Genomic DNA, 8237 nt, shown 5'->3' with positions numbered 1-8237 from the left:
AACAAATAGTGATGGAAAAACTTGATATGCACACACAGAAGATTGAAATTATACCCTAATTTCACTTCTTTTGGATAAATACCAAGTAGTGTGTTTACTGGATCATGTGGTAGTTCTATTTTTAATTTTCTGAGAAACCTTCATATGGTCATAGAGACTATACTATTTTGCATTCCCACCAACAGTATACAAGGATTGCAATTTCTTCATGTTTTTGCCCATACTTGTCTTTTTTTTTTTTATAATAGTTATCTTAAGAGATGTGAGGTGACATCTAATTATGGTTTTGATTTGCATTTACCTGGTGATTAGTGATGAATATTTTTTCATATACCTGTGTTGCCCATTTGTATGCCTTCTTTGGAGAAACGTCTGTTGAAGTTTTTAGCCCATTTTTTTTTTTTTTTTTGAGACGGAGTCTTGCTCTGTCACCCAGGCTGGAGTGCAGTGGCGCAATCTCGGCTCACTGCAAGCTCTGCCTCCCAGGTTCACACCATTCTCCTGCCTCAGCCTCTCCGAGTAGCTGGGACTACAGGTGCCCGCCACCACGCCTGGCTAATTTTTTGTATTTTTAGTAGAGACAGGGTTTCACCGTGGTCTCGATCTCCTGACCTCGTGATCCGCCCCCCTCGGCCTCCCAAAGTGCTGGGATTACAAGCGTGAGCCACCGCGCCCGGCCTTTTAGCCCATTTTTAAACTGGATTAGTTTTTTTTTGTTTGTTTTGTTATTGAGTTGTAGGAGTTCCTTATATATTTTGGGTATTTATGCCTTCTCAGATATGTTGTTTACAAATATTTTCTTCCATTTCATAAGTTGCCTTTTGCTCTGTTGATTATTTCCTTTGCTGTGCAGAAACTTTTTAGACTGATGTAATTACATTTGTCTCTTTTTTCTTTTGTTGCTGTGCTATTGGTGTCATATTTATAATCCTTGTCAATACCAATGTCATGACACTTTTCTCCAATGTTTTCTTCTATTAGTTTTACAGTATCATTTCTTACGTTTAAGTCTTTAATCCATTTTGAGTTGATTTTTGTTTATGGTGTAAGATAAGGGTCCAATTTCAGTCTTTTGTGGGTGGATACTCAGTGTTCCCAACACCATTTGTTGAAGAGGCTATCCTTTCCACATTGTGTATTCTTCACATCCTTGTTGAAATTCAGTTGGTCATATATGCATGGATTTATTTCTGGGCTCCCTATTCTGTTTCATTTGTCTATCTACTTGTCTTTATGCCAGTACTATTCTGGTTTAATTATTTTAGTTTTGTAATACATTTCAAAATCAGAAGGTGTGATGCCTCCAGCTTTGTTCTTTTTTCTCAAGGTTAATTTGGCTATTCAGAGTCTTTTGTGGTTCCATAGGAATTTCAGAATTGCTTTTTCTATTTCTACTAGAAAATTTCATTGAGATTTTGGTAGCAATTGCATTGAATCTGTCTATAACTTTAGGTAGTATAGAAATTTTAACAATATTAAATCTTCCAATTCATGAACACAGAATTTCTTTCCATGTTTGTGTGTATTTTAAAATATACTTTATCAATATTTTCTCATTCTTAGTGTTGAAGTATTTTCCCTCTTTAGTTAAGGTTATTTCTAAGATTTTCTTTTTGGTGTTATGTTTTTATAAACCAAATTATTTTCCTAATTTTCTTGTCAGTGAGTTTTCTATGTATAAGATTATGTCCTCTGCAAACTGGGACAATTTGTCTCTTCATTTAGTTTTTTTTTAAGGTTTTCTATGTATATTATTATGTTTTCTGAAAACTGGCACAATTTGCCTCTTAATTTAGATTTTTTTAAAGATTTTTTCTTCTTTTTATTGTGGGCATTTAGTGCTATAAACTTCTCTTTTATTACTGCTTTTGCAGCATCACATAAGTTTTCGTATGTGGTGTTTTCATTTTTGTCTCAATATATTTTCAAATTGCTCTTTTGATATTTTTCTTTGACCTAGTGTTTGCTCAAGAGTGTGTAGTTTAATTTCCACAACTTTTTAAATTTTCCAGTTTTTTTCTTGCTATTGATTGTTCCATTCCAATTTGTTAGAAAAGATACTTGGTATGATTTTAATCTTAATTTTGTTAAGACTTGTCTTGTGACCTGACATGCGAATTATTTTGCACAATGTTCTGTATGCACTTGAGAAGGATGTGTATTCTGCTCCTGTTGGGTGCAATATTCTGCATATTTTTTATATTCATTTGTTCTACAGTGTTGTTCAAGTCCACTTTTTCTTTATTGATCTTCTGTCTGAACGTTCTAGACATTATTGAAAGTTGTGTGTTGAAATAAACTGTAATTGTTGTGTTGCTGTGTATTTCTTCCTCCAGGTGTCTCAATGTTTGCTTTATGTGTTTGGTTGCATATGTCTACATAATTGTGATAACTACTGGGTGAATAGATCCTTTTAGCATTATAAAATGTTTTTATTTATCTTGTGATGGTTTTGACACTTAAAATCTATTTTGTGTGATATAAATATGGCCATCTCTATTCTCTTTTGGTTACAATTTGTATGGAGTATCTTTTTCTATCTCTTCACTTCTGCTTTATATGTGTTTTTAAATTTAAAGTGAATCTCTTATAGACAGCATGTAGTTGGATATTGTTTTTTTGTCCATTCAATCACTTTATGTCTTTTGATTAGGGACATTTTAGATTTAAAGCAATTACTGATAGGAAATAACTTATTATTGCTTTGTTGTTAATTGTTTTCTTTCTGTTTTGTAGTATTTTCCCTCTTTTCCTCTCCTGCTGCCTTCCTTTGTGTTTTGTTAATTTTTTGTGGTGACATAAAAACTTTGATTTCTTCTTCATATTTTGTGTATTTTGGGCTTCAGTCAACTTGTCCTTTAAGCTTCTTGAATTTGGATGTCCATTTTCTTCCTCATATTTGGGGATTTTTTGGTCACATATCTTCAAATAAACTTTCTGTTCCTTTCTCTTTCTCTCCTTCTGGAACTCTCACAATGCATATATTGGTTTGCTTGATAGTATCTCATAAAGCTGTTAGGCTTTCTTCCTTCTTTTCTGTTTTTTTGTTGTTGTTGTTTGCTTGTTTGTTTCTCTGACTGAATAATTTCAAATAATCTGAATTAACTGATTCCTTTTTTCTTCTTAATCAAGTCTCCTGTTGAACCCCTCTAGTAAAATTTTAAATTCAATTATTTTATTTTATTTTTTTTTTTTGAGACGGAGTTTCGCTCTTGTTGCCCAGGCTGGAGTGCAATGGCACAATCTTGGCTCACCGCAACCTCCGCCTCCCAGGTTCAAGCAATTCTCCTGCCTCAGCCTCCCAAGTAGCTGGGATTACAGGCATGTGCCACTATGCCCAGCTAATTTTGTATTTTTAATAGAGACAGGGTTTCTCCATGTTGGTCAGGCTGGTCTCGAACTCCCGACCTCAGGTGATCTGCCTGCTTCGGCCTCCCAAAGTGCTGGGATTACAGGCGTGAGCCACTGAGCCCGGCCTTCAATTCAGTTATTGTATTTTTCAGCTCAAACATTTCTGTTTGGTTTTTTAAATATTTTATCTTTGTTGAGTTTTTTATTTTGTTCATGCCTTATTTTCCTGAGCTCATTGACCATCTTTATGACACTTATTTTGAATTCTTTATCAGGTAATTCATATATTTCCATATCTTTGAAGTTAGCTTACTTATTTTATTTTTTGATTGGGCCATATTTCCCTGTTCCTTCTATTTATATGTAAACTTTGGATAATTTCTTGTCACTCTTCTTCCAGTTCATGAATTCATGATATCTCTGCCTGATCTCCAATAAAATTATCCCATCAACTGTCTCTCAAATATTATATTTTTTATTGTAGAAATTATATTCAATTATTGTACCATTTTATCACACTTTGTATAATTGTTTTATCATTTGCATATATCTTAATATTTTAATATGTTTAAACATAGCAAAGTTGTTTTATAGTCTGTATATAGCAATTTCAATACTTGATATCTTCTTATTTTTTTCCCCAGTTTTCCTCATATAGCCTACTTTCTTATGTGCTGAATTATCTTTGACTGTGTGCTGGATAGCATATTTAAATTTTTCTGTTTTGACTATTAAAAAAGCTTACACTTAAAAAAATAGAGTATTTAAGTATGCTTTTTGCCAAGCACTTGGGAGCATAAGTATTTCTGGAGAACTTAAAATGAGTTCAAGAGTTTACACTAGGGAGTGAAGTGAGCTTATAACTCCATAAGAGTTGTTTCTTTCTAATTCATCCTTATTTTGAAGGTATAGCCTTTTGGGGATGCCAGCTTAACATGGGGAGAAATTTTTTTGTCTGTTATTTGCCCGTTCTCCTTTTCAGTCAAAATTAAGATTCACACTGGCAAATACCCTCAGTGTGCAAGTGGCTTCTTCTTATTTTCTCTTTGCTTTTCAATCTTAGGCTTCTTTTCTTTCTTCTTTTCACTTTTATGCTTTTAACAAGATGATTTTAATATTTAATCAGAAATTTTAGTTGTTTTCTAAGACAAAATTATCTGAATTACCTGATCAACCACTAATAGAAATAAGAGTTTCAGGTATGCATTTTTCTTCATAATGTGCTTCATGCTGCTTAGAGAGTTTTCTGAGTAACATATTGATTACTTTAGATGCTCTTTCCTGCTCTCCTCATCAAGTCCACTTTTGGTTGTACAAGCAAAACAGTGATTTTTCTATACATTTGTAACATACTATTCTGGCCTTCCACCCCTTCAATAGGTGAGTCCTTTAAAAAAAAAAATGGAAAGCTATCACATTTTTTATTGCTGCTGTCTCTGTAACTTTGTAATATCTATGTGACGTTACTTTTCTATTTGTTTTCAAATTTCTAAATCACCGTGGTGTTCTCAAGCTGCCCTGTTATATAATGATTGTAGGACATACAAATTATTTCTGACTTTTTTACTAGATAATTTCCCATGAAATGTATCCTATTCTTCTCCTGTAGTTCTATTTTATCTGTCTGCTGGGGTCCTCCAGAAAAGATTTTAAAGCTATATGTGGAAACCATTATCCCTTTCTGTCTAATGTTTCGGTTTAAAAATGTCTTCAATTTACCAATAGGTTTTCTGTCCAATGAAATCCTTTCAGCCTTTAGGTTGGACAAACAGGCCCTCAGCAGTTACTCAATGTACTGTTGCAATAAGATTCAGAAAATCAAATTCCTTTTTTTTCACTGATATCCTCAGATGAATTCTTCTTATTTTATCTTTCTTTTCTGGCAAAGCTGCTACTTCATTTGGAAGAAGAAATGTAAACTATCTGTGCTTTCATGATCCTCAGCTTCTTACCTATAACCCTCTGTGAAAGGAAACATATTTTTGACATTACTATGTATTCTCATGGGAATAAGAAGAGTGTATTTGTTGCATGTAATGAACCTTTGTAAGCTTTTGTTCAGGGCCTAGATATATGGTCTAAGAAGCTAATTATTCTGGCCAGGCCAAGTTGTGACGTTAGGAAAGAAACCCACTCAAAGTATTTTAGGACAAAAATGGATTAATTGTGAGAATGTAGGGCAGTATTATAGAATTCAGTTGTGAGAAATACAGCCAGGTCTCTTAAGATAGCATTAGGAGAAATACCTAGTGTAGATGACGGGTTGATGGGTGCAGCAAACCACCATGGCACATGTATACCTATATAACAAATCTGCACGTTCTGCACATGTACCTCAGAACTTTGAGTATATGTGTGTGTGTATATATATACATATATATAAGAATAATCGAGCAACTCTTTGGACTTATATCTCTAAGGTCCATCACCATAGTTAATAGTTTTTATGTCTATTATTTAAAATTCCCAAGAGAGAGAAATTGATTAACCCAGCTCAAGTTAGGTGACTGTCAACATCCAATGTTCTATGGCAAAGACAACAAGGTCACCTGGTCTAGACATGTTGGCCAAAGCCATGGGTAGGGGACAGTCTCTTAGATGGTGGTGTGTATGAAGAGGTAGTTAGCGGCTTATTAGTACATCAACACACTCACTGTTCTAGAATGGGTAGAGATTTATCTACTTTTTGAGCACGTGAGTTGCCTTCTTTGATTCAATCATTTCAAAACATATACTGACAGTAGGGAGTAGACATGTTATTTCTTATTATTAACCAACTTGTAGGCTGGTAGGTTTTCTCTGTTATTATTCTTGCTGTTGACTAAATACTCCAGTTTTACTCTCCATGACCACTTAGCTATCTTACAAATCACATAAAGTTATCTTTTCTATGTGTGTTTTTCTATTCACTAAGTTTCAAACTTTGACTTCGTTTCCTTTCTGATCTTTCAGAATTACTTTCTTCTGTTCTTTATAGTCTTCCAATGAACTGGAGGAGGGTTGGTTTCCCCCAATTAGGAATACCAGTTTGTTCCTAAAGTACAAAACATCTGTGACAACTTTTGAGTCAGACAAACATAATGCCTACTTTTCAGGTTCCCCTCTCTCACAACATTGGGTAGAAACTCTGGTGGTTCTCCCGAGAAATACTAAATACTCTGTTCCTATGTGTAATAGGGGCATCATTTGAGTGAGCACTTGTCTGCTAATTAATGAGTCTGTGCCTATCTTCACATTCTTGTTAACCTTTTGGATTGCCTCTATTGCCTCTTCTGTAAACTGCCTATGCATATCCCTTATCCATACTTTCTTGTTGATTTGCTGAAGTTCTTTTTATGTTCTAGATAATAATTCGTTGTCAGATTTGTCTTTAATGCTATCATTTGTCAATTCAAGATATCTGTTTAATAAGGAACACTATTTCTTGTTATGAAATATTTTTTATTTTAATGTAAACAAACATTTCTTTTTGCCTTTTGATTTACACTATTTGATAAATTTTTTCCTACTCTAAAATATTTTCGTACATATTCTTTTTAAAAATGTATAGATTGATCTTTTACAATTAGATACATAATCTCCTAGGAATCTACCTTTTTATGTGAGATTTTTCGGAGTTCAGTTTTATTTTTCTCCATGTTGTGAGCCTGTTTTTCCAACGTCATCTATTAAGTAACTCATTATTTTTCCCTGATTTATATTGCCACCTTCATTATATATTCTGGAAAATCTTATATATCTGAAAATTATTTTAAGATAAAAATTAATACTTCCTCAATACATTTCATAGAACTTAACTGTAAAATGATCTCAGGCTGTAGTTTTTGACTATATATTTTACTCAAGTTCTCTTTTTGTGCCTATTTTGTTCATATATAGATATCTTTAGAAATTTGTTTCATCTAAGTTTTCAAATTTATTAATGTATGCTTGCATACTGAACATATATATGTGAACGTTATAATTATATTACTGTTTTTATAATCTCTGTGGTACCTTTATTATCCACCCTTTTATTATATTTGAAATAAGAAGCCTCTTTTTACTTTGATCAGTCTCACTAGAGACCTTTTTTATAATACTATATTTTCAGATACCAAATTGACATTACTGTTAAACAATCTTATGTTGGAAACAAGAAATGTTTCTAAATAACTCTTACTTTTTAAAGATATTAAGAATTATAGAATGGTGCCTCAGTGTCAGGTTAATTTTAACTAATATGGTTAATTTTGTTAGTTTTGGTTTTGTTGGTTTTCTCTCTTACTCTTTTTCTCTCTCATTCCTTATTTCACTGATTTCTATTTGAAACACTTGTCCCTTTATGATATGTGTTTGATGAGTTATTTTAGAACATTCAATTCTGCTATAGAACGTGGAAAGTGAAAAAGAAGTATGAATAACAAGTAGTTAGTAAACTGTGAGATATATTAGACATAGAATGAGTTGAATAGAGCAGATGTGTGTTTAACATAGACTTAAATCTTCTACCCGTGGTGACACCTATTCTACTTCTTGTGTCCTCTGCCCAAGAAGTGCAGATAAAACCCATAGCTGATAATAATTAGAAAGCTCAACAGTAGCCACAAGTACTTGTCCCTGCAACTCCTTGATAGAGTAAGTACCATATGTTGGCTCTAGTCACCTTTCATACCCTGTATCCCATTGCTCAAACCTCAACTCTGGTTTCTTACATCCACATCTTCAGCAGGGAATATGTGATTAGAGAGGACATGTGAACACTGTACCCAAGGATTCACGTACTGTGGCTATAACATCATGCTAATGCTCTATCGTAAGTGTGCTAACCTACCTCGTCTCCTTCCCAAAGCTTCCCACTAAGTGTTTTCAATTGCTTAAGTAAACTGCATGATTTGAGCATCTTA

This window comes from Symphalangus syndactylus, chromosome 3 (assembly GCF_028878055.3).
Source record: "Symphalangus syndactylus isolate Jambi chromosome 3, NHGRI_mSymSyn1-v2.1_pri, whole genome shotgun sequence".
Classification (NCBI taxonomy): Eukaryota; Metazoa; Chordata; class Mammalia; order Primates; family Hylobatidae; genus Symphalangus; species Symphalangus syndactylus.
This window is presented reverse-complemented; position numbering follows the sequence as displayed.